The sequence below is a fragment of the Lissotriton vulgaris genome, chromosome 7 (assembly GCF_964263255.1).
Source record: "Lissotriton vulgaris chromosome 7, aLisVul1.2, whole genome shotgun sequence".
Lineage (NCBI taxonomy): Eukaryota > Metazoa > Chordata > Amphibia > Caudata > Salamandridae > Lissotriton > Lissotriton vulgaris.
Window position 1 is genome coordinate 666,861,552 of NC_141695.1, and position 26,272 is coordinate 666,887,823.

Below are 26,272 nucleotides of genomic sequence, written 5' to 3' on the forward strand. Positions count from 1 at the left end.
CACAAGGAAAGACTAGGAGGGCCTTTCGCTTTTTGACCCTCCCTAGAGATAGAGGAGGTTGGGCAGTTCCCGATTTTAAAATATATTACTGGGCCGCGGCCATTCAATACATGGGTGGGCTGATGGGGGAGTTTCTTCAGAGTGGAGTGGTGTGGCTCACTGGTTAGAGGATATTTACAACAAGGGGTGGTGAGGGACAGAGTCTCTGAATTAAGCAGAAAGCTCTCACCCAGTCAAGAGATCAGGGCTAGATCCAACACCGTTTTTTAGCTCACTGCACCATCCCAGTTTCAGAACCTGGCTGTATGCAAATTAGTCTGTTCCTGTCCCAGTGCATGATGGGAACAGGGCAAACCAAACTACAAAAGCCAATTCTTACACTGGGAAGGAAACAAGCTCCCGGGGACCGGTTTCTGGCATTACAGCCGTCTACGGCCCGGTTTGCTTGAATCCTGATGGTGCAATGAGCAAGGGTCTCACATCTGAGAATACCCTTTGGTCACTCTGTTCATCACCACCCCCTTTTTGTAAATCGTTTTTGGCCACTATAGGTGTGGCAGGGTATACTCAGACATGAGTCCCTTTCTCACTGCTCCATCAGGATTCAAGCAAGCCGGGCCGAAGAAGGCTGAAATGCCAGAAACCGGTCCCCGGTAGCTTGTCTCCTTTCTGGTGAAGAATTGGCTTGGTAGTTTAGTCTGCCCTGTTCCCATGATGCACTGGGCCAGGGACAGACTGATTTGCATATAGCCAGGTTCTGAGCTGGGATGGGGCAGTGAGATAAATAACGGTGATGGATCAAGCCCTGATCTTTGGACTGGGTAAGAGTGGTCTGTTTAACTCAGACACTCTGTTCATCACCACCCCCTTTTTGTAAATCGTTTTTGGCCACTATAGGTGTGGCAGGGTATACTCAGACATGAGTCCCTTTCTCACTGCTCCATCAGGATTCAAGCAAGCCGAGCCGAAGAAGGCTGAAATGCCAGAAACCGGTCCCCGGTAGCTTGTCTCCTTTCTGGTGAAGAATTGGCTTGGTAGTTTAGTCTGCCCTGTTCCCATGATGCACTGGGCCAGGGACAGACTGATTTGCATATAGCCAGGTTCTGAGCTGGGATGGGGCAGTGAGATAAATAACGGTGATGGATCAAGCCCTGATCTTTGGACTGGGTAAGAGTGGTCTGTTTAACTCAGACACTCTGTTCATCACCACCCCCTTTTTGTAAATCGTTTTTGGCCACTATAGGTGTGGCAGGGTATACTCAGACATGAGTCCCTTTCTCACTGCTCCATCAGGATTCAAGCAAGCCGGGCCGAAGAAGGCTGAAATGCCAGAAACCGGTCCCCGGTAGCTTGTCTCCTTTCTGGTGAAGAATTGGATTGGTAGTTTAGTCTGCCCTGTTCCCATGATGCACTGGGCCAGGGACAGACTGATTTGCATATAGCCAGGTTCTGAGCTGGGATGGGGCAGTGAGATAAATAACGGTGATGGATCAAGCCCTGATCTTTGGACTGGGTAAGAGTGGTCTGTTTAACTCAGACACTCTGTTCATCACCACCCCCTTTTTGTAAATCGTTTTTGGCCACTATAGGTGTGGCAGGGTATACTCAGACATGAGTCCCTTTCTCACTGCTCCATCAGGATTCAAGCAAGCCGGGCCGAAGAAGGCTGAAATGCCAGAAACCGGTCCCCGGTAGCTTGTCTCCTTTCTGGTGAAGAATTGGCTTGGTAGTTTAGTCTGCCCTGTTCCCATGATGCACTGGGCCAGGGACAGACTGATTTGCATATAGCCAGGTTCTGAGCTGGGATGGGGCAGTGAGATAAATAACGGTGATGGATCAAGCCCTGATCTTTGGACTGGGTAAGAGTGGTCTGTTTAACTCAGACACTCTGTTCATCACCACCCCCTTTTTGTAAATCGTTTTTGGCCACTATAGGTGTGGCAGGGTATACTCAGACATGAGTCCCTTTCTCACTGCTCCATCAGGATTCAAGCAAGCCGGGCCGAAGAAGGCTGAAATGCCAGAAACCGGTCCCCGGTAGCTTGTCTCCTTTCTGGTGAAGAATTGGCTTGGTAGTTTAGTCTGCCCTGTTCCCATGATGCACTGGGCCAGGGACAGACTGATTTGCATATAGCCAGGTTCTGAGCTGGGATGGGGCAGTGAGATAAATAACGGTGATGGATCAAGCCCTGATCTTTGGACTGGGTAAGAGTGGTCTGTTTAACTCAGACACTCTGTTCATCACCACCCCCTTTTTGTAAATCGTTTTTGGCCACTATAGGTGTGGCAGGGTATACTCAGACATGAGTCCCTTTCTCACTGCTCCATCAGGATTCAAGCAAGCCGGGCCGAAGAAGGCTGAAATGCCAGAAACCGGTCCCCGGTAGCTTGTCTCCTTTCTGGTGAAGAATTGGCTTGGTAGTTTAGTCTGCCCTGTTCCCATGATGCACTGGGCCAGGGACAGACTGATTTGCATATATTTACAACAAGGGGTGGTGAGGGACAGAGTCTCTGAATTAAGCAGAAAGCTCTCACCCAGTCAAGAGATCAGGGCTAGATCCAACACCGTTTTTTAGCTCACTGCACCATCCCAGTTTCAGAACCTGGCTGTATGCAAATTAGTCTGTTCCTGTCCCAGTGCATGATGGGAACAGGGCAAACCAAACTACAAAAGCCAATTCTTACACTGGGAAGGAAACAAGCTCCCGGGGACCGGTTTCTGGCATTACAGCCATCTTCGGCCCGGTTTGCTTGCATCCTGATGGTGCAATGAGCAAGGGTCTCACATCTGAGAATACCCTTCCACGCTTAGGGTGGACAAAAATATTTACAACAAGGGGTGGTGAGGGACAGAGTCTCTGAATTAAGCAGAAATCTCTCACCCAGTCAAGAGATCAGGGCTAGATCCAACACCGTTTTTTAGCTCACTGCACCATCCCAGTTTCAGAACCTGGCTGTATGCAAATTAGTCTGTTCCTGTCCCAGTGCATGATGGGAACAGGGCAAACCAAACTACAAAAGCCAATTCTTACACTGGGAAGGAAACAAGCTCCCGGGGACCGGTTTCTGGCATTACAGCCGTCTTCGGCCCGGTTTGCTTGAATCCTGATGGTGCAATGAGCAAGGGTCTCACATCTGAGAATACCCTTTGGTCACTCTGTTCATCACCACCCCCTTTTTGTAAATCGTTTTTGGCCACTATAGGTGTGGCAGGGTATACTCAGACATGAGTCCCTTTCTCACTGCTCCATCAGGATTCAAGCAAGCCGGGCCGAAGACGGCTGAAATGCCAGAAACCGGTCCCCGGTAGCTTGTCTCCTTTCTGGTGAAGAATTGGCTTGGTAGTTTAGTATGCCCTGTTCCCATGATGCACTGGGCCAGGGACAGACTGATTTGCATATAGCCAGGTTCTGAGCTGGGATGGGGCAGTGAGATAAATAACGGTGATGGATCAAGCCCTGATCTTTGGACTGGGTAAGAGTGGTCTGTTTAACTCAGACACTCTGTTCATCACCACCCCCTTTTTGTAAATCGTTTTTGGCCACTATAGGTGTGGCAGGGTATACTCAGACATGAGCCCCTTTCTCACTGCTCCATCAGGATTCAAGCAAGCCGGGCCGAAGAAGGCTGAAATGCCAGAAACCGGTCCCCGGTAGCTTGTCTCCTTTCTGGTGAAGAATTGGCTTGGTAGTTTAGTCTGCCCTGTTCCCATGATGCACTGGGCCAGGGACAGACTGATTTGCATATAGCCAGGTTCTGAGCTGGGATGGGGCAGTGAGATAAATAACGGTGATGGATCAAGCCCTGATCTTTGGACTGGGTAAGAGTGGTCTGTTTAACTCAGACACTCTGTTCATCACCACCCCCTTTTTGTAAATCGTTTTTGGCCACTATAGGTGTGGCAGGGTATACTCAGACATGAGTCCCTTTCTCACTACTCCATCAGGATTCAAGCAAGCCGGGCCGAAGAAGGCTGAAATGCCAGAAACCGGTCCCCGGTAGCTTGTCTCCTTTCTGGTGAAGAATTGGCTTGGTAGTTTAGTCTGCCCTGTTCCCATGATGCACTGGGCCAGGGACAGACTGATTTGCATATAGCCAGGTTCTGAGCTGGGATGGGGCAGTGAGATAAATAACGGTGATGGATCAAGCCCTGATCTTTGGACTGGGTAAGAGTGGTCTGTTTAACTCAGACACTCTGTTCATCACCACCCCCTTTTTGTAAATCGTGATTTGCATATAGCCAGGTTCTGAGCTGGGATGGGGCAGTGAGATAAATAACGGTGATGGATCAAGCCCTGATCTTTGGACTGGGTAAGAGTGGTCTGTTTAACTCAGACACTCTGTTCATCACCACCCCCTTTTTGTAAATCGTTTTTGGCCACTATAGGTGTGGCAGGGTATACTCAGACATGAGTCCCTTTCTCACTGCTCCATCAGGATTCAAGCAAGCCGGGCCGAAGAAGGCTGAAATGCCAGAAACCGGTCCCCGGTAGCTTGTCTCCTTTCTGGTGAAGAATTAGCTTGGTAGTTTAGTCTGCCCTGTTCCCATGATGCACTGGGCCAGGGACAGACTGATTTGCATATAGCCAGGTTCTGAGCTGGGATGGGGCAGTGAGATAAATAACGGTGATGGATCAAGCCCTGATCTTTGGACTGGGTAAGAGTGGTCTGTTTAACTCAGACACTCTGTTCATCACCACCCCCTTTTTGTAAATCGTTTTTGGCCACTATAGGTGTGGCAGGGTATACTCAGACATGAGTCCCTTTCTCACTGCTCCATCAGGATTCAAGCAAGCCGGGCCGAAGAAGGCTGAAATGCCAGAAACCGGTCCCCGGTAGCTTGTCTCCTTTCTGGTGAAGAATTGGCTTGGTAGTTTAGTCTGCCCTGTTCCCATGATGCACTGGGCCAGGGACAGACTGATTTGCATATAGCCAGGTTCTGAGCTGGGATGGGGCAGTGAGATAAATAACGGTGATGGATCAAGCCCTGATCTTTGGACTGGGTAAGAGTGGTCTGTTTAACTCAGACACTCTGTTCATCACCACCCCCTTTTTGTAAATCGTTTTTGGCCACTATAGGTGTGGCAGGGTATACTCAGACATGAGTCCCTTTCTCACTGCTCCATCAGGATTCAAGCAAGCCGGGCCGAAGAAGGCTGAAATGCCAGAAACCGGTCCCCGGTAGCTTGTCTCCTTTCTGGTGAAGAATTGGCTTGGTAGTTTAGTCTGCCCTGTTCCCATGATGCACTGGGCCAGGGACAGACTGATTTGCATATAGCCAGGTTCTGAGCTGGGATGGGGCAGTGAGATAAATAACGGTGATGGATCAAGCCCTGATCTTTGGACTGGGTAAGAGTGGTCTGTTTAACTCAGACACTCTGTTCATCACCACCCCCTTTTTGTAAATCGTTTTTGGCCACTATAGGTGTGGCAGGGTATACTCAGACATGAGTCCCTTTCTCACTGCTCCATCAGGATTCAAGCAAGCCGGGCCGAAGAAGGCTGAAATGCCAGAAACCAGTCCCCGGTAGCTTGTCTCCTTTCTGGTGAAGAATTGGCTTGGTAGTTTAGTCTGCCCTGTTCCCATGATGCACTGGGCCAGGGACAGACTGATTTGCATATATTTACAACAAGGGGTGGTGAGGGACAGAGTCTCTGAATTAAGCAGAAAGCTCTCACCCAGTCAAGAGATCAGGGCTAGATCCAACACCGTTTTTTAGCTCACTGCACCATCCCAGTTTCAGAACCTGGCTGTATGCAAATTAGTCTGTTCCTGTCCCAGTGCATGATGGGAACAGGGCAAACCAAACTACAAAAGCCAATTCTTACACTGGGAAGGAAACAAGCTCCCGGGGACCGGTTTCTGGCATTACAGCCGTCTTCGGCCCGGTTTGCTTGCATCCTGATGGTGCAATGAGCAAGGGTCTCACATCTGAGAATACCCTTCCACGCTTAGGGTGGACAAAAATATTTACAACAAGGGGTGGTGAGGGACAGAGTCTCTGAATTAAGCAGAAAGCTCTCACCCAGTCAACAGATCAGGGCTAGATCCAACACTGTTTTTTAGCTCACTGCACCATCCCAGTTTCAGAACCTGGCTGTATGCAAATTAGTCTGTTCCTGTCCCAGTGCATGATGGGAACAGGGCAAACCAAACTACAAAAGCCAATTCTTACACTGGGAAGGAAACAAGCTCCCGGGGACCGGTTTCTGGCATTACAGCCGTCTTCGGCCCGGTTTGCTTGAATCCTGATGGTGCAATGAGCAAGGGTCTCACATCTGAGAATACCCTTTGGTCACTCTGTTCATCACCACCCCCTTTTTGTAAATCGTTTTTGGCCACTATAGGTGTGGCAGGGTATACTCAGACATGAGTCCCTTTCTCACTGCTCCATCAGAATTCAAGCAAGCCGGGCCGAAGAAGGCTGAAATGCCAGAAACCGGTCCCCGGTAGCTTGTCTCCTTTCTGGTGAAGAATTGGCTTGGTAGTTTAGTCTGCCCTGTTCCCATGATGCACTGGGCCAGGGACAGACTGATTTGCATATAGCCAGGTTCTGAGCTGGGATGGGGCAGTGAGATAAATAACGGTGATGGATCAAGCCCTGATCTTTGGACTGGGTAAGAGTGGTCTGTTTAACTCAGACACTCTGTTCATCACCACCCCCTTTTTGTAAATCGTTTTTGGCCACTATAGGTGTGGCAGGGTATACTCAGACATGAGTCCCTTTCTCACTGCTCCATCAGGATTCAAGCAAGCCGGGCCGAAGAAGGCTGAAATGCCAGAAACCGGTCCCCGGTAGCTTGTCTCCTTTCTGGTGAAGAATTGGCTTGGTAGTTTAGTCTGCCCTGTTCCCATGATGCACTGGGCCAGGGACAGACTGATTTGCATATAGCCAGGTTCTGAGCTGGGATGGGGCAGTGAGATAAATAACGGTGATGGATCAAGCCCTGATCTTTGGACTGGGTAAGAGTGGTCTGTTTAACTCAGACACTCTGTTCATCACCACCCCCTTTTTGTAAATCGTTTTTGGCCACTATAGGTGTGGCAGGGTATACTCAGACATGAGTCCCTTTCTCACTGCTCCATCAGGATTCAAGCAAGCCGGGCCGAAGAAGGCTGAAATGCCAGAAACCGGTCCCCGGTAGCTTGTCTCCTTTCTGGTGAAGAATTGGCTTGGTAGTTTAGTCTGCCCTGTTCCCATGATGCACTGGGCCAGGGACAGACTGATTTGCATATAGCCAGGTTCTGAGCTGGGATGGGGCAGTGAGATAAATAACGGTGATGGATCAAGCCCTGATCTTTGGACTGGGTAAGAGTGGTCTGTTTAACTCAGACACTCTGTTCATCACCACCCCCTTTTTGTAAATCGTGATTTGCATATAGCCAGGTTCTGAGCTGGGATGGGGCAGTGAGATAAATAACGGTGATGGATCAAGCCCTGATCTTTGGACTGGGTAAGAGTGGTCTGTTTAACTCAGACACTCTGTTCATCACCACCCCCTTTCTGTAAATCGTTTTTGGCCACTATAGGTGTGGCAGGGTATACTCAGACATGAGTCCCTTTCTCACTGCTCCATCAGGATTCAAGCAAGCCGGGCCGAAGAAGGCTGAAATGCCAGAAACCGGTCCCCGGTAGCTTGTCTCCTTTCTGGTGAAGAATTAGCTTGGTAGTTTAGTCTGCCCTGTTCCCATGATGCACTGGGCCAGGGACAGACTGATTTGCATATAGCCAGGTTCTGAGCTGGGATGGGGCAGTGAGATAAATAACGGTGATGGATCAAGCCCTGATCTTTGGACTGGGTAAGAGTGGTCTGTTTAACTCAGACACTCTGTTCATCACCACCCCCTTTTTGTAAATCGTTTTTGGCCACTATAGGTGTGGCAGGGTATACTCAGACATGAGTCCCTTTCTCACTGCTCCATCAGGATTCAAGCAAGCCGGGCCGAAGAAGGCTGAAATGCCAGAAACCGGTCCCCGGTAGCTTGTCTCCTTTCTGGTGAAGAATTGGCGTGGTAGTTTAGTCTGCCCTGTTCCCATGATGCACTGGGCCAGGGACAGACTGATTTGCATATAGCCAGGTTCTGAGCTGGGATGGGGCAGTGAGATAAATAACAGTGATGGATCAAGCCCTGATCTTTGGACTGGGTAAGAGTGGTCTGTTTAACTCAGACACTCTGTTCATCACCACCCCCTTTTTGTAAATCGTTTTTGGCCACTATAGGTGTGGCAGGGTATACTCAGACATGAGTCCCTTTCTCACTGCTCCATCAGGATTCAAGCAAGCCGGGCCGAAGAAGGCTGAAATGCCAGAAACCGGTCCCCGGTAGCTTGTCTCCTTTCTGGTGAAGAATTGGCTTGGTAGTTTAGTCTGCCCTGTTCCCATGATGCACTGGGCCAGGGACAGACTGATTTGCATATAGCCAGGTTCTGAGCTGGGATGGGGCAGTGAGATAAATAACGGTGATGGATCAAGCCCTGATCTTTGGACTGGGTAAGAGTGGTCTGTTTAACTCAGACACTCTGTTCATCACCACCCCCTTTTTGTAAATCGTTTTTGGCCACTATAGGTGTGGCAGGGTATACTCAGACATGAGTCCCTTTCTCACTGCTCCATCAGGATTCAAGCAAGCCGGGCCGAAGAAGGCTGAAATGCCAGAAACCGGTCCCGGGTAGCTTGTCTCCTTTCTGGTGAAGAATTGGCTTGGTAGTTTAGTCTGCCCTGTTCCCATGATGCACTGGGCCAGGGACAGACTGATTTGCATATAGCCAGGTTCTGAGCTGGGATGGGGCAGTGAGATAAATAACGGTGATGGATCAAGCCCTGATCTTTGGACTGGGTAAGAGTGGTCTGTTTAACTCAGACACTCTGTTCATCACCACCCCCTTTTTGTAAATCGTTTTTGGCCACTATAGGTGTGGCAGGGTATACTCAGACATGAGTCCCTTTCTCACTGCTCCATCAGGATTCAAGCAAGCCGGGCCGAAGAAGGCTGAAATGCCAGAAACCGGTCCCCGGTAGCTTGTCTCCTTTCTGGTGAAGAATTGGCTTGGTAGTTTAGTCTGCCCTGTTCCCATGATGCACTGGGCCAGGGACAGACTGATTTGCATATAGCCAGGTTCTGAGCTGGGATGGGGCAGTGAGATAAATAACGGTGATGGATCAAGCCCTGATCTTTGGACTGGGTAAGAGTGGTCTGTTTAACTCAGACACTCTGTTCATCACCACCCCCTTTTTGTAAATCGTTTTTGGCCACTATAGGTGTGGCAGGGTATACTCAGACATGAGTCCCTTTCTCACTGCTCCATCAGGATTCAAGCAAGCCGGGCCGAAGAAGGCTGAAATGCCAGAAACCGGTCCCCGGTAGCTTGTCTCCTTTCTGGTGAAGAATTGGCTTGGTAGTTTAGTCTGCCCTGTTCCCATGATGCACTGGGCCAGGGACAGACTGATTTGCATATAGCCAGGTTCTGAGCTGGGATGGGGCAGTGAGATAAATAACGGTGATGGATCAAGCCCTGATCTTTGGACTGGGTAAGAGTGGTCTGTTTAACTCAGACACTCTGTTCATCACCACCCCCTTTTTGTAAATCGTTTTTGGCCACTATAGGTGTGGCAGGGTATACTCAGACATGAGTCCCTTTCTCACTGCTCCATCAGGATTCAAGCAAGCCGGGCCGAAGAAGGCTGAAATGCCAGAAACCGGTCCCCGGTAGCTTGTCTCCTTTCTGGTGAAGAATTGGCTTGGTAGTTTAGTCTGCCCTGTTCCCATGATGCACTGGGCCAGGGACAGACTGATTTGCATATAGCCAGGTTCTGAGTTGGGATGGGGCAGTGAGATAAATAATGGTGATGGATCAAGCCCTGATCTTTGGACTGGGTAAGAGTGGTCTGTTTAACTCAGACACTCTGTTCATCACCACCACCCCCTTTTTGTAAATCACTGGTTAGAGGAGGCAGACCCATAAGCAGAGAACGGCCTGGGACCAGGATTCAATTCCCGACGCGGCAGGGTCGTGGACCAGGGTCAAAATAGACTCGATAATTCTCGCCTTGGTGCTTACTCTAACCAGGGAACACACTCGGCAACTCTGGGCATTAAGCTTGCCTCATCTCTACAACGACCCCCCCACAGATGCGGGGGATGCCTGGTTTTACCTTGGAGATACCCAGAAAGGGACCATCTCACAGGGAAAACCAGGACGGGTTCCTCAGCGGTCTTCCGCGCCAGGATACTCCATGGAGTCGCAGTGCGCTTTACAAGTACACCCACATTTACATTTACACAGACAAAGACAGGGTCAACTGATATATATGCAATACTTATGTGGGAGAGGGTGGAGAATTGTTTTTTGAAGTTTACAGACCCGAATTATTTTAAAATAACTTGGTTTAAGATGATCAAAACAGCTCACAAAGTTTGGCCATCTCTTTGTAAGAAAGTGGAGATTGGAAGGTTTAGTGCTTATACTCAAATCGACGCAAATGCCTCTCTTCCTGGAGAGATCTTTGCAGATTCGGTTATGATAGATTGGGGGTGGCGAGGGGTCAGGAAACTGGGGGATTTGATGGGGTCAGCGGCGTTCTTCAATTCTCTGATATACAGCGGATGTATGGTATTCCTAATAATTGCTTCTTTAAATTTCTGCAAACTCTGAGTTATCTTACAAATAAACAGGGGTGGGGCGCTGCTTGATTTGGCAAAATTAGGATATTAGATGTAATTGAGGGAGGGACAGATTGCTCAATTAGGAGATTTTATGCAGCATTGTTTGCACTCAAGATGGATGATCTGGAAAAATTTGGTCAGAAATGGGTAGATAAGCTCCAGGTGGACCAGAAGAGAGTTTTCATAGTTCTCTCCAGAGGGGGCAAACTTTATTATGTTCTGCATCTCTACAGGCACAACACTACAAAACAATATATTTTTTGCATCACACACCGGCTAGGATAGAGCAGTCGGGGGGGACTACAGGAATTTGCTGCCCCTGGTGTGACAGCCTAGCGGCTGATAGCATACACCTGTTTGCAACGTGTCCTCAGCTTGGCCAGCTACATAAAGCAGTTGAATCTTTCTTGGATCAAACCCTAGGAATCAAAATTACACTTACACCAGAATGGGTTATGCTCGGGGTAGGAGGGGACGAGCAGCGGCACCAATACCTTTCGTTTATGGCTATGGCTGTTTTAAGACTCTGTGTAGCATCTGCATGGTTGGACAAAGAACCGCCATGATTCCATCTATGGTTGACTAAATTACTGGCAGTATATAATTTAGAAAAAGGGATATATGACAGGAAAGGGAAAAAAGGCAAAATTCTTGGGAAAAGTATTTGGGAACCTATCATGAGATGGAAGGAGAATATCTAGCGGGGGAAAGAGCGATATGGGCTGGTTTCTCTTTTATTCTCTATTCTTTGCTTTTTCTGATTTTACATTCAGCTGTTACCAGAGATTGTTATTTATATGTCTTTTTTTTGGTTTCTTCTTATTGTTTATTTTTCAAAGATGCATCTCAGATAAAGTGCAAAAAAATGATAATGTGATGGTGCTATATGTAAAAATGTGTGTTGTTTAACTGGAAATGGGAAAAATAAAAACATATAAAAAAAAAAAGAATGAGAAAAGAAATATCTTCATTAGCTGGTCTACTAGCTGCATTAGTTCTCCTGAGTGACAGGCAGCGGTTTACCAGCTTTTTCTTGAAATGGGTAAAAAAACATACTGAACTATTAATATCAATATGATTTTCTACAAAGAATTTGGAAACAGCACAGAGTTCATAAAGCTAGTACAAACACGCGGTAGCACTGGGGGTGTCACAGTAGCACAGCAATGGTGCCATGGACCCTAAAGAAGCAATCTAAGTACCCCACCATCTTCTTGCTTGATAGCAAAAACCATCCATAAGTTAGGTACTCAGTGCAGCTTCTTTAGCAATTCTGTTGATATCCACGTCCCTTCTGTTGGGGCGGATTTGAAGCACTTACTGTTGTTCTTGTTAGGGAGATGTTATGTGATGTTATGTTAACTGCTACTTTTATATCGCATAATCACCAACAGGTCTCTTAGCGCTTTGAGAGAGAGGTCCAATAACCACTGCAGTCCCCAAGAACCAGCGTGACAGATGAACCTTTTTAGGCATTTTGCTGAATGGGAGGAGTGCGCATTCTTTGCGAAGGTCGTCCGGTAGTTTATTCCAAAGTTGCGGGAGCAGGACAGAGTTCTCTGCTTCCCTTGGATGTCATATTAAATCGAGGAACTGCCAGCAGACAGCTCTCAGCAGACCGGTTTCCGGCCCGGCAGATGGTTTTGTAGACGCTCTTTAATATAGGTCGGGCCTGACTGTAAATTGCTTTGTGTGCAATACACAGGCCCTTGAATTTAGCTCTCTGCTTGATGGGGAGCTAGTGAAGCCTGCGCAAGAAAGGGGTCGCCCGTGCCCTTCTGGGAAGCCTGAAGATCAGCCTAGCTGCATCATTTATAGTCACCTGTAATTTGTTGGTTAATTCTTCCGGTAGGCCGAAGTATAGGGCGTTCCCTTAATATAATCTAGATAGGATGGTTGCTGATACTATTATCTGTAGAGCTGTGGTTGAGAGGAGGGGGGAAAGTCCCGGCAGCTGTTTCAGTATGCCAGAGCATGTGCCAGTCACAGTCGCAACTTCTTTGGACATAGAGAGGTCAGCATCTATCTTGATGCCTAATCTTTTTACGGTTGTGACCGGCGTGGGGGTGGCACCCAGCTCTTGGGGCCAAAGACGGTCACTCCAGGGGTTTGTCTTTCAGGGGATGATGAGGACCTCAGTTTTGTCTGGATTGACCTTCAGATCCAGTTCACAGTATTTCTAAGAATACTTTGCATTCATGAGGAGGCCTGCTGGGAGTTGTCAATCTGGAGGATGAGCTACGTGTCATCTGCATAGGTAAAGACTTGACAGTCCATTTACACCAAGGCAGCTATTAATGGCTGGAGGTAAATGTTAAAGAGTAGTGGGGACAGTGCTGAACCCTGGGGGATGCCACACGTGAGGGCGCCCTTGTCAGACACGTGCTCCCCAAGCTGGACCCTCTGCAACCGCCTGGAAATAAAGGAATCAAGCCACATGTGGGCCACCCCGCAGATGCCCAGCTCAGAGATGCGGGCTAGAAGCTGCACATGATTGACCGTGTGAAATGCTGCCTTCAGGTCTAACAGCACCAGGGCGCACGGTTTCTTATTGTCGGCCATAACACTGAGCTCGTTGAGTACTGATATATTTATCAGCTCAGTGCTGTGGTGGGGCCTGAAGCCCCCCTGCTGCCCTTGGAGTAGCTGATTGTCCTCCAAGAAAACCGAGAGTCTTTTTAGGATGTGTTGCTCTATGACGTTCACCAGGGAGGGGAGCAGGGAAATTGGCCTTTAGTTTTTAACAGTGTCAGCATCAACTCCAGGTTTCTGCAGCAGAGGGCTTCCTTCAGGCCGGAGGGAAAGTAGCCTGTCTCCAATGAGCGGTTTAGCAGGGTGAGCATCTATCTTTCAAGAGCGGGAAGGGCCATACAAAAAACCCTTGGGGGACAGGAGTCTGCTGTTGAGCCTGATTTTAAATGGCTCATCAGGCCTGACAGGGAGGCAGGATCTAAATTAGAGAAGGAGCAGAGCTGGTTAGCAGGCAGATGGGGTGTGGGGTGCAGTTCTAGGGGGGCCTGATGGGTCGGGGTGCTCTCAATTTCAGCTAGGATGTCCACGACCTTGTGCAGAAAATAGGTCTGGAAGGTGTTACAATCTACTGGTGAAGCTGTGAATTCTCGTGTTGATTTCTGGCTGAGCTCTTTTAGTATTTTAAAAGTCTCTTTCTGTTTATTTGCTGCACCCATGATTCTTGCCTCATTGTATTCAGCCTCCCTAGTCATAATGGCCTTTTTCATATGAGATAAGCAGGAGTTTGTGGGCAGCGAGATCGGCTTGGCTGTCTGATTTCCACCACCTTCTCTCAGCTTGGCGGAGGGTTTGCTTCCAGCCCCTCTGTTCTTCATTGAACCAGGGGTGCCCTTTCCTTCATCTCTAACTTTCTCCCTTCGTGCCGGAGCTATCTGATCAATGGCCTTCTTAAGCGTGTCAGTGAGGGTAGAGTACTTGTAGTCCAGGTTGCTTGAACTGGACACTTTCCCGTGGACCCTGAGTAGGGTACCCATCAGGTTGTCTGCCTCAATTCTATTCCAGCTGTGCACAGTTTTCCAACCCAGTGGCGGCTGCAATGGGAGGCTATCCAGCGGGACCCAGCACCTGATCAGCGATCAGATGCATGTTTACATATTAAACTGCTAAATGCAGAGATCTGCTGCTTCTTCATTTTACACATTTCTAAATGTAAGTGTTCAGATGACTCTTTTTCAAACTAGTGTCTTTAGATTTGAACATGCATGAGAGGGTCTTCATTAAAGATGTCATTAAAACTATGAAAGTACCATTGGGGAGGATATGGATAGTAGGGGTGTTGGGATCTTTGCAGAGTTTCACTCCACTGATTTCCGTTGAGTTATATAAAAACGCTATGAGATTCCGTAGTCTACTGCGAGCGGGTGCTAATCTGTATTTTGTGTTACTTGCCTTGATTGTCAGCACCAGGCTCTTGTTCCATGGTGTAAAATCAGCTCGAACAGCACCATGCGGTGTACCAGAGGGCTCTGCTTGTTTGCTGCTGTTCAAGTTAGCGCCAGGATGCCAGCTAGGTGACAGTGCACTTTGACAGTGTTGAAATAATAATAATAATAATAATAATAATAATAATAATAATAATAATAATAATAATAATAATAATAATAATAACAATAATCAGTACATTTCCTACTCGAGTGGCAGCTTTCTCACTACGAACAGTTGCAACCGCCTGTGTTGAAATATTTTTCGCTAGATGTTGCTCTAGTGCCTGAAAACTGTGGTAGGGGACCCAATTGTAGCTTGTGCTCCCCAACTTTACGCTGGGGACCCGTACACAAGAAAATACGGAGGTTGACTGAGTTTTGCCGGAACTCCACGTTACAAGCGTTACACGGAGAGGCAAAACTCTGCGAACTCCACCAGAGGAGCCAAACGTTTAGCTCAACTCTAATGAATAGGCATAGCCCATGGCAGGAATAAGGGCTGAACAAGCAATGTTAAGATGCACAGAGATCTGGGAAACAGAGCAAAACATTAGCTGCCTGCCAACAGTATAAAAGCATTGGCGGCCTGTGTGGGGCAATCATTTCTGCTGACATGCTCAACTTTAAGGTGCAGACTTCAAACAAGAATACAAATTATTATTGCAACATTGCATTCTGCCGTATGGTTAGTACTGCTCCTATAAATGAAAAAAGGAAATGTTGCACAATAGAAAATGCACATTGTAGCACCGTGTGGTTTGAAAGACTGCACTACACCAAATAACAGGTGTCTTCCCTGGCTCAATGTGTGTCCGTGTCCGATGAGAAAGCAGGTAAAGGCCGAAGGAGATGAAAGAGGAAAGTTATGCTGTTCCTGCTGTGTCACAGCAGGCCAGCAAGAGACAATGGTGACAGGGCACATCTGCTGAAAGCTTGGAGGCAGTCTGCCCAGGCAAGCAAGGGAAATAATGAAGGAGAGATGAGCTCTGCAGTGTCCGGGTTCTTTTGTTTTAAGTCATAGACGAACAGGCCTGACCATGCTTATTAAGCGACAGTGTGTACAGGAGGCACCCAGATCTTGCCAGGATTCCCTCCAGGTCATAATCCTGAAACGAAGCAAAAATGTCTGGCGGGTGCACATGCATCTACTGTTTTATTTGAAAAAAAATATATAGGGGCGTGGCTAAGACTCGTGGAGGAATGGCTGCAAAGTCTGACAGCTCCGTAAGCCTGTTCCTTCCCCCTGCCATCCTGAGCACAAATCCTGTTTCCCCGTAGTGGGTAATCGCTCTTGATTGTGGGTGGAGGTGGTGTGGCTGACTCCTGTGCCGGCGAACCCTGGTGCACGGAGATAAATGACCCGGCAAGGGGGGGGCCTATGTATGGGTCGGAGTCGGGATATCGATTTCAGGGCCTGGCCATATAAAAAACTGATGGAGCGGCCTGAAATTGCGGCGAGTGCTGGCGGCGAAAATCTTTGACAGCAGAGGTGCGGGGCTGGGATCCACACTAATTCCCACAGTGCCTTGCATGCCTTATTGCCGATCTGCTGGAATTGCCACAGCTTCTGGGAGTGAGGTGTGGGTATCGGCCCAACTGCGTCACTAGGAGAGCTGCTTCTGAGCCCTCGCCTGACTCCAACAACAACAGGCGGTGAGGAGGTGTGGGCAGGGGGGGCACGCCAGAGGAGAAGTAGAGGTGGTGCAGAGCACCCGCATGTTACACCCCCCTCCCCTGCCAAAAAATCACGAGGCAGCTCCAGGAATCCCAGTGGGGGCCACACTGGTCAAAGAGACCTTAACCCATCCTTCATAGCAATCACACACCCAGCGGGCTGACAGTGAAGGAATGAAGGAGAGACAGGCTCATTCATTCTCTGTGCCAGTCGAAGGGGGCATGGACTGCCTTTGTATTGGTCTTCCCCTGGCTTACTTGTCGGAGCAGGCCTCAGCCTGACCCACCAGTGCAAGGGCTTCTCTGCACAAAGTCCTCAGACCAATAGGAAGAAGTTGGCACAGAAACTGGAATAAAAAAAAGAAATATTTATTACACCTCATGAGGTGGTGCTATGGTTCAAACAGCAACCTTCGGCATTGCAAGAAGTAGCACACCAAGCTAAGAAAGCATGGTTTATTTATACCCACACAGGGGCTCAAAAGAGGGCGGTACAAAACACAAGAGCGCAGTTTATGTACATATAAGGTAATATCGAGAGGCACAATCGATCAGTGGGAGGAGCTAACAGTTCTGGGAGTCGACAAACACATTCCTATCTGGAACTAATCACTAACAGATGCGGACCCTACTTGACATGCGCAAAAGTGGGGGATGCTAAATATAGCTTGTTGCCAGGCAGATTTCAAATGCCATGAAGAGCCAGATAGGACAAAATACATGGTCGACACGAGGCAGTATGTAGCAGACAAAATGGCTGCCGTGAATACAAAATGGAGTCCCCTAAATGTCAAGTTAACAGCTAGAACTAAGATACTAAGATGTCAAGATGTTAAGATATTGAGATGTCTTCGGCTAATGCTTAATCCAATCGCTGTTAATTTACAACAGACGACCCTTTCAGCATTAGCTGAAGACATTCGCTTTTCTAGGATAATCCAAATTCTCATCTCGTATATCTATTCGCATCATATCAGCTACTTCTTTATCGAGTACATGTTGTGCTTTTATTTTCACAATATTCTCTTTAGTTGGCATACACATAGTAATACACATGGAGCATAACATCGGGCCACAATGAATACACATACAACTGGTAAAAATCACTGCAATAACGTTGCATAGAACAGTCAGTAGTTTCCAACCCCAAGCAGTGACTAGAGCCCAAAACCATCCTGCAAACGACCAATTGCCATTCTTTGTGTGAATATCTGTAGCTATTTTATGTAATTTAAAAATCGCATCATACACTGTCGGCGAGTTGTCCGGAGTGTACACGCAACAACTGCTACCGATAACTTTACATGCTCCTCCTCGATCTGCTAGCATAACATCCAAGCAACTTGCAATTCTTCAGTGATATTTCCTATTGCTATAGCAGTCTCATTAGTGACAGCTTCTACAACTCTTGTTAATTCTCTTACTTTTCTGCTATTTAGTGCAGCACCCACAAAAGAAAACAATCCCAAATTAAAATCAACATATTGCTGTAGACTAGTGTCTGTTTGGTCCACTTCATCAGTGCTTAGTGATCTTCTATTCCTATTCAATGAAACATTTTGATACAGTTTAAAATCTCGGTGATACGATGCAGGTGCCAGAAAAACAGGTGGTAATAGAAAAGAAATTAACTGACTACAGGAATAAGATGGTCTAATATGATGTAACAGAGAAACAACCAGTGTGGGAGCAAATGCAGTTCACCAATATTGCATAGCCTGTCCAATCCCAGGCCTGAGTATAGTTTCCATCAGCCCACCCATTTGGCGGAACTTTGTCATCTGGAAAACCGAAAGAGAGGGGTGTCACCTCTAGCCTAGGTGATGCCAAGGCTGTTGGTCAAGGTGGTAGACCTCCACCGCTCAAGAAAGTCTCAGCCACTTAATTTGTTCAGGGTATGTAAGGACTGATGAAGTGCAGTGCAAGTGATGACTGTGTGTGGGATAAAAATGACTAGAAAGGCAAAAAATATGTTTATTTGGGATTGCCCTAATGCCATATAATAAAAACCGCCTGATAGTAGTGAAAATATTAATAACTATCTGTTGGCAAAAAGTGGGGTCAACATGTTTCGGCCGTCTTGCTTGTTGGCTCGGCCTTCTTCAGGACATTCTAAAGTGAACTATGCTACTGCAAAAAACAAAACCGTAAGTGAAAAGTGTAACTTTACTTAGTTCAGAAGAAGAATTCAAAAATAAGGTTAGTTAGTGGTCTAATACCACCCTACCCGGCATGTGTTCCATGTATCTGCAATTACTTCTTCATCCTTAGAGAGAGAAAACACATTTATCAAAAATGTGTGCAATTTAATTAAGAATATTGAACAAAAGTTTTCTCCACACACGGAAGTTTAGCCATATTGCTTGATCATGCAAGCATTGTCATTGACTATTTGCATTTAACATATTGGTTCTATTTACATAATTTGAAAAATTGTTTAACAATTTGGAGAGTACTCACCCAGCATTTTGTGGGGGTAAACCTCACCTCACCCGGCAATCGCTCGGTGGTTGAGGCCCTGCTCTAATGGTGAGAAAAACAACAACAGGGGACAAAGGGTAATCACATTATCCAACTTATTTACCCCTAGTGTGCTCACGCTAAAACCTCTATCCACCGACCACACACTTTATCGCTCAAGAACAACAGCCCAAAGCAGACTGGCAGCAACTGATAGGGTTAATTAAATCATACTTCAATAGGAGGACTCACCTTTCCGTCGGTACCTCGTCGTAATCTACGAGCGAAATGGGAGGTACCGAAGGAGATGGGGAGTCCTTTCTTATACTGTTCCTAATTGGCTTAATTGTAATTCATTAGCAAATTAGTGCGGCCGAAGCCCGCGTTTTGGTGTTGCCATGGGGACTACGTGTGAAGTGCAATACTATTGGTGCCGGGACTCGGGTGTACGCAATCCCGCGGTTGGTGTGATCAGATTCTAATCTGCGCATGCGCCTGCATTGCCTGCTACTTTAGTTGGATCCGCATTAAAAGAGCAAGCGTGTTAGCTAAGACACTACTCTAGTGCGCAGTGTGCTAAAAAAAATGCCGCATGTGAGTGTGATCACTGCTATTATTGTCAAAGTAGCAAAGAACCCTACAACACCAAAGATGTGTTTCTTATTCATGTTAGCAACAATATCAACTCTTCCTAAAGAACAAAAAACAAAAACAAAAATAATCATAGAGCTCTTCTCCCGTGGGTAGACGTTGGTTTCTTCACCGAAGATCAAGACGGGTGTCACTACACTACGCAGGGCTGATCCCCCCCTTGTCAGTTCAGTTCATTATGTCTTTATTTCGAAATAAAATTCATAAAAGACAACATACAATGCATAAAATATGATAAAAAACAACAATCATATCCCGTAATATTTAAAAAGTTGTAAACATACAGCAGGGACTTCATATCATGTCAATTGATTTAAATAAGTGTTCAGTTTCTTAATGCGAATCAGCCACGCCCTTCCCAGGAACTTAGCCACACAGACCACGAAAAACTCAGATCTGATATTACGAAACTTCTGCAGGGCTTCAAGATGGCCCCCACAATCCAATCTTCTGCATAAAGGATTCAGCCATTTAAGTCGTGGGGCTCGATAAGCTGGGCAAGCAAAAAACAAATGGCCAATACTTTCCACATGATCCGGACACCAGGGGCATTTATTGCTAACATTCCTCGCCCACTTTGCAGTAAAAGAATTAATGGGGAGTGTACCTACGCGAAACTGGTGATACAGTTTCCGATCCAAGGTTTTACATATTAAATCCCAATAAGGCTCGAGGGAAGGTGTCAATTTATGTGTTAAAAAAAGCCCTGTTAGGTTAGTGTCCGAAGAATGGGTAACCGCAGTAGATTTAACCAAAGTCCAAAATTGGTCTTTAGAATCTTGTTTTGAAGGGAAGATGGAACACTCAGGATTTATCCACAGCTCAGGAAGGCCCATTGAAAACAAAACATGTTTGACTTCCCAGAGCCAGGGGATTCTATGGGCACCCCACAGTGATTTAACCTCCTCCAACTCGCGAGCAAAGAGGCTAAGCTCTGGAGTCGTCCAAAGCCGTCGCCAAAGTGCCACCAATCGAAACTGTGCCATCTCATCTGAGGGTCTACAGCCTAGGTCTAACAACAGTGGCTTAATGGGTGTGGATTGGGGTAGCCCTACCAAATTCCGCATGAACCTGTTCTGGGATGTGATCAAAACTGACAAATCCTTATAGCCCCATAAGTCAGCTCCATACAGGGTAGCTGCATTGACCTTGACTTCATATATTTTTAATGCTGGGGTAATACGTTTAGTCAAGGAATTCTTCTGTTCATGCAATAAACAACCCGTAAGGCGGACAAATTTAAGATTTAGTGCCTCCAACTGGGGTTTCCAGCTGAGTTGGTAATCAAGGGTCACACCCAAATAAGTCATGACCTTAACCTGTTCGATTGTAACACCGTTCAGACTAACGGAGCTTTTAATCGGGGTTTTATTACTAAAAACCATAAATTTGGTTTTATCTACGTTAATCTGTAGGTCATTTATCTTACAGAACTCAGCAAACCTATTCAAGGCTGTCTGCAACCTGCTCCGAGTTTTAGAAAGGAGCAGGGTGTCGTCAGCAAAGATTAGCATTGGGTATTTTGACCCGCCCAGAGATGGTGCATCAGTCTGCGTATTAATAAAAAATTCGACAACCTGGTTAATGAAGAGGAGAAACAGGGTGGGGGCCAGCACGCATCCCTGGCGCACCCCACGTTGGACCGGGAAGCTGCTGGTCACCTGACCCTGCTTGCCCCACCTCACTCGGGCGAAATTATCCTCATGCAATCTCATGACTAATTCCAAGAGTTAGACAGGAAGGCCCATGCGTCTTAATGCTTCCCATAGTTTCGCTCTTGGAACCAAATCAAAAGCCGACTTAAGGTCTACGAATGCGGCATAGATAACCCCTCCACCCCAAAAAAACACCTTCCAATAAAGCACAGTGAGTCTGAACACCTGGTCTATAGTGCTGGTGCCCAATCTAAACCCAGCTTGCATGGGGGAAAGTATATTATTCTGCTCTATCGATCCCTGGATTCTTGCAAGAACCATTCTTGATAATATTTTTTGGAGTGAATCGATCAGACTTATGGGGCGATAGTTGTTTGGCAATGATCGATCCCCTTTTTTAAATATTGGCAAAATCTCTGCCCCTTTCCAGGATTGTGGAATCCTCGCCCCTGCTGCAATGGCATTTGCCAATAAAGTGATGTACGGGACCCATAGGTCGAGGTTCGATTTAAAAAGGTCTGCAGGGATAGCATCTAGTCCCGGGGCTTTTCCTGACTGAACAGAGCCAAGGGCATGCACCGTGTCTGAGGCGGAAAAAATAAGTGAAGCCCCGGGATTAATAGGCTGTAACCCCAGTACAGGCTTGATTACTATATCGGGCTCAGCACTCATATCTTTAAATTGGGCAGTAAAAAAGCCCACCCAGTCCAGAGCAGAGACATGGTTAACCGGTATTTGAGAAGCCGGATCCCTGCCCCACCTAACAGTCTCCCAAAACTTCACTTGGTTAGATGATTTACATGCCATAAGTAGATCTGACCAATATGAATCATCCCATTCCCTCTTGGCTGACCATAAGACCTGCTTATAGAACAGCCTAGCATTCTTAATGTCGTGGGACATCCTCGATTTAACAGCTGCTATTAATTTGCTATGGGCTTCCCTACAGCTCTTGTTATACCATCTTTTATGGGCTTTAACAACCTTATTGTTTGATGGCTTAGTGAGCAGGCTTTTGAGTTCAGTGAAACACTTCTCATGGAGGTTGGTAATTAAGGAGTCAACCCCACTAGAGGGGGATAGGTCTATCATCTTTCCCCTTGTTCCTAAGACCAACTCCTCTATTTCTTTAATGAGCTCTGGGTCAGCTATGACCCTGGGCCATTTAACCCGTCTTCTGTTATTACACAATAATATGTCGGACGTTAGGCATGTTGTGACCAAAGGTCCAGCACCCAGTCCGGGGACCCTGAGACCCAAAGAGAGGGGATTGTGATCACTCTCTGGCCTAGGCTCTACCTCCATGTCTATTACGAGTGACCAGAATTCTACTTTGACCAGTATGTAGTCGATACGACTCACACTGGTCCCATTATCAAAGGTTGGTTTCCCGGATTTGTCGGACAGAGTGCGGCCGTTCACTGCCCGTAGCCCCCACTCCAAACAAAATCCCAACCAGTGAAGGGCCGCCTCAGTTCCCCTGACACCCTTACTTATAGTTAGCGGGGGGGATATTCCAAGCAGTGTCCTCGTCAGTTCCCACATCTTCAGCCAGACTAAGGATGGGTTCAAAAGAATAGTTCAAGTCGCCTGCTACTAGGAAAAGACGATCACCGCTAAACTTCTTCAGGAGGCAATCTAGATCGTTCAGAACCGATTGCTTACGGCCGCCCTTGCAGCCTCGGGCATATATGTTAATTAGTACAATGCCCTTATTATTAACCTTGCTAAGGTTGATACATAGAAGGTCAGCGTTATCTATCAAGGTTTCCTTAGCTTGGAATCCCAGGGTGTCTCTGATCCACACCACTAGGCCTCCAGAGGCCCTACCCTTGGGGCCCTGTATGGCGGGCTTATAATGGTTCAGATAACCTGCTCTAAATAAGGGACCAGTTGCCCAGGTTTCTTGAAAAATGACAATATCATAAGTGTCGATGAAGTCGACCCAATCATCGTTATCCAAGCGACCCCTTAGCCCTGCTATGTTCCAGGAAGCCACCTTGATTGATCCCACTAGACTACTAGGCGGGATAGTCTCTGATATGCCCAAGTCATCCGCCCTGGTCTCGGTGGGTCTGGTGACATAACCAGGGACTGGACTTGGACCTTCGGAGTGAGCAAGACTGTCTACACGAGCTACTAAGGGGGTAGGGGGGGGAATCACCTGGATGGAAGTAGGTTTGGTGTTGTGCACTGAAGCGTCAACCCCCCAAGTCAATCGACCTCATCCAAACAACCGAACATGTTAGAAGTAGGAGCCCCTTCCCACCAGATATTTTGGCCTGGCCAACCATCCCTTCGTCCATTCCGCATGGTGTTTTTGACAGTTGTCCAGTTCCCCCCTGGATCAACGTTCTGCCGTGGGGGGTAAAAAATGTGAGAGGTCTGACAACAATGGTTGAATTATCGCCTCGTATATTCCATGAACAAAGATGTTGAGCTGTATGGGGATCTGCAAAGGAGACTACTATACAGTCCCCAGCAATGGACTTAGGTGTGGGACCTACCCAGGGTACTCTATGTACCATTAGTATCTTACTTCTTAGGTGGTTAGGAAGCTGTCTATTTACATTAAGCCAGTAAATGACCTTGTTTTTAGTGACCAATGGTTCTCTTGAGTTTGTGGTTCCAGGACAGGCACACCAGCTAGCACTATGACATATGGCCTAGCTTCTGGTGGTAGATCAATAAAACCCCCACGAAAATTCAGACGGCTAGGTTGCTGGGGAAATATACACATGGTCGTAGGCTTATTAGGCTGATGGGCTATAGTCTGAGACCTCTGTTTAGATGGTGCTATTCCTTGTGGGGGGCGGGGGATCGGGGCTGTAGATCGTGGGATAGTGGCTGTGGGGGTACAAACCTTTGTACAGGGTTTGGGTATGGGTTTGGGGTTTGGGGGGGGCAAGGCCGGGGCATCCAGCACTGGGGCCTGTGAGGTGCGATCATCACCCTTAGTGATCTTATCTTCCATTTGTTTTAGGCTAAGACTAGCTAGGGTAACTATAGTCTTATCCATTTCTAATAGGCTATTTTCAAATAGAGAAAGTCTAAGTTCCAAGGGAGTTAAAAGCTGTTTTAATGTAACCCAAACAATTTTAAGGAATTCTTCATCACCCCCCTGAACCTTCCCTGGCTCACTCAACCCTCACTCAGTAGCCCTCACAGCAGTGTTTGCAAGAGAATCCCCCGTTGTTAAGTCTAACACAGCGCTGGCTAAACCAGTGCCAATTTCCTCACCCGGTGTGCAAATATTAGCCTCAGGAGCATCAGTATCTACCCCGTTTAAGACCAGAGGTCGACGGTTATTAAAAAATTGAGACCTCACAATTTTGGCCTTTTTACGTGCATAGGCTGATCTGGCAAGGCATTTCCTTTTGTGGATAACATCTTTTTTTTTTACACTTACTGCTTGCTTTGACTACTCAAATTTGTTGGTAAAACCCATTCCTGACCCTGGGACGTTTGACGCCAAGACCTTGGTGGGCTTTGGGGGTGTCGATGATGGAATAAGAAGAGGCTCCGACGGTGGTGTTGTTGGGCCATGATGGAAATCCGCCTGTGTTATCAATGGTCGAGGACCAGACAGGCGCTCTGGAGTTATAACAGAGGCAATATTACCTAAGGATGATTTTTTTGAGGACGCTATGTTGCATTTTGCTGATTTCCATATCAATGGCCTTATTGGTCTTGGTAAGGAAATCATCAAGAGTCCCATTGGGCTTGTTCACCCCCTTAGCAGTTTTGCTAGGACTACCCCGTGTGCACATAATAGTTAGGAAGAACGAACAAAATAACAGAATATAATTATGGCAGTAGGCAAACAAGGGGGGTGGCCCAGGCCAGGCCTCTCAGACCTCGAACGGCCTCAAACGGCCCGCTCTTAGCCCGGTCTTCGCCCCGAGCTGCGTCCCGCGCTGCGGGAGTATGAACCTTGGATATAGGGGACGTTAAGGGCGGTGGGCGGGACAGCAGGAGAGCGGACCAGAAGCTGTCAAAGGGTCACACAGGGACTCCTGGGCAATGGAGTCCCTGCAACGCTCGCAGCCCCGCTGGAAGTCTTAGCCCTGTCCGCAAGTTCCTTCCTCCTTCAGGCTCCAGCGTGGTCCGGTGAACAACCCCCCTCACCCTCAGGCGCTGCGGCACCCGCGGAGCGGGTGCGGCGAGGTACTGGTTCCAGAGGCGGTAGCAGGCAAGTCCGTGGCAATAGTTCCTGGCGAGTCCGTTTGTAGCAAATACGTGATCCCACTGGAGCTATGGGTATGGGGGTTTAAAAACCTCCAATGGTCGGTGGGCGGGACAGCAGGGAGAGCGGACCGGAAGCTGTTAAAGGGTCACGCAGGGACTCCTGGGCAATGGAGTCCCTGCAACGCTCGCAGCCCCCGCTGGAAGTCTCAGCCCTGTCCGCAAGTTCCTTCTTCCTTCAGGCTCCGGCGTGGTCCAGTGAACAACCCCTCTCACCCTGAGGCGCTGCGGCACCCGCGGAGCGGGTGCGGCGAGGTACTGGTTCCAGAGGCGGTAGCAGGCAAGTCCGTGGCAATAGTTCCTGGCGATTCCGTTTGTAGCAAATACGTGATCCCACTGGAGCTATGGGTATGGGGGTTTAAAAACCTCTGATGGTTGGTGGGCGGGACAGCAGGGAGAGCGGCCCGGAAGCTGTCAAAGGGTCACACAGGGACTCCTGGGCAATGGAGTCCCTGCAACGCTCGCAGCCCCGCTGGAAGTCTCAGCTCTGTCCGCAAGTTCCTTCCTCCTTCAGGCTCCGGCGTGGTCCGGTGAACAACCCCTCTCACCCTCAGGCGCTGCGGCACCCGTGGAGCGGGTGCGGCGAGGTACTGGTTCCAGAGGCGTTAGCAGGCAAGTCCGTGGCAATAGTTCCTGGTGAGTCCGTTTGTAGCAAATACGTGATCCTTGTCATATCGGCACTCCGTTTCCACTACCCAGGGCGGTTGCTCAACCTGTCTCTGAAAAAACTGTAGACTATTTTCTCGGTCACAAGTTTTATCGTGATGCTCCAGGAGTCGTCTGGTCCGGGAAGAAATCCGCAGATTCATTAGGTGACAAAGCTTGGCCTTTCTCCGTAATCAAGATCTCTCGATGTTCGGTCAGCACAGCAGGTTCCACCAAGGTCGACAATACCTTGCGACAATGGGTACTATGCACCCAGTTTTTCTTGTTGGTAACTCGAACCGCTGTTCTTGTGGCCAGGA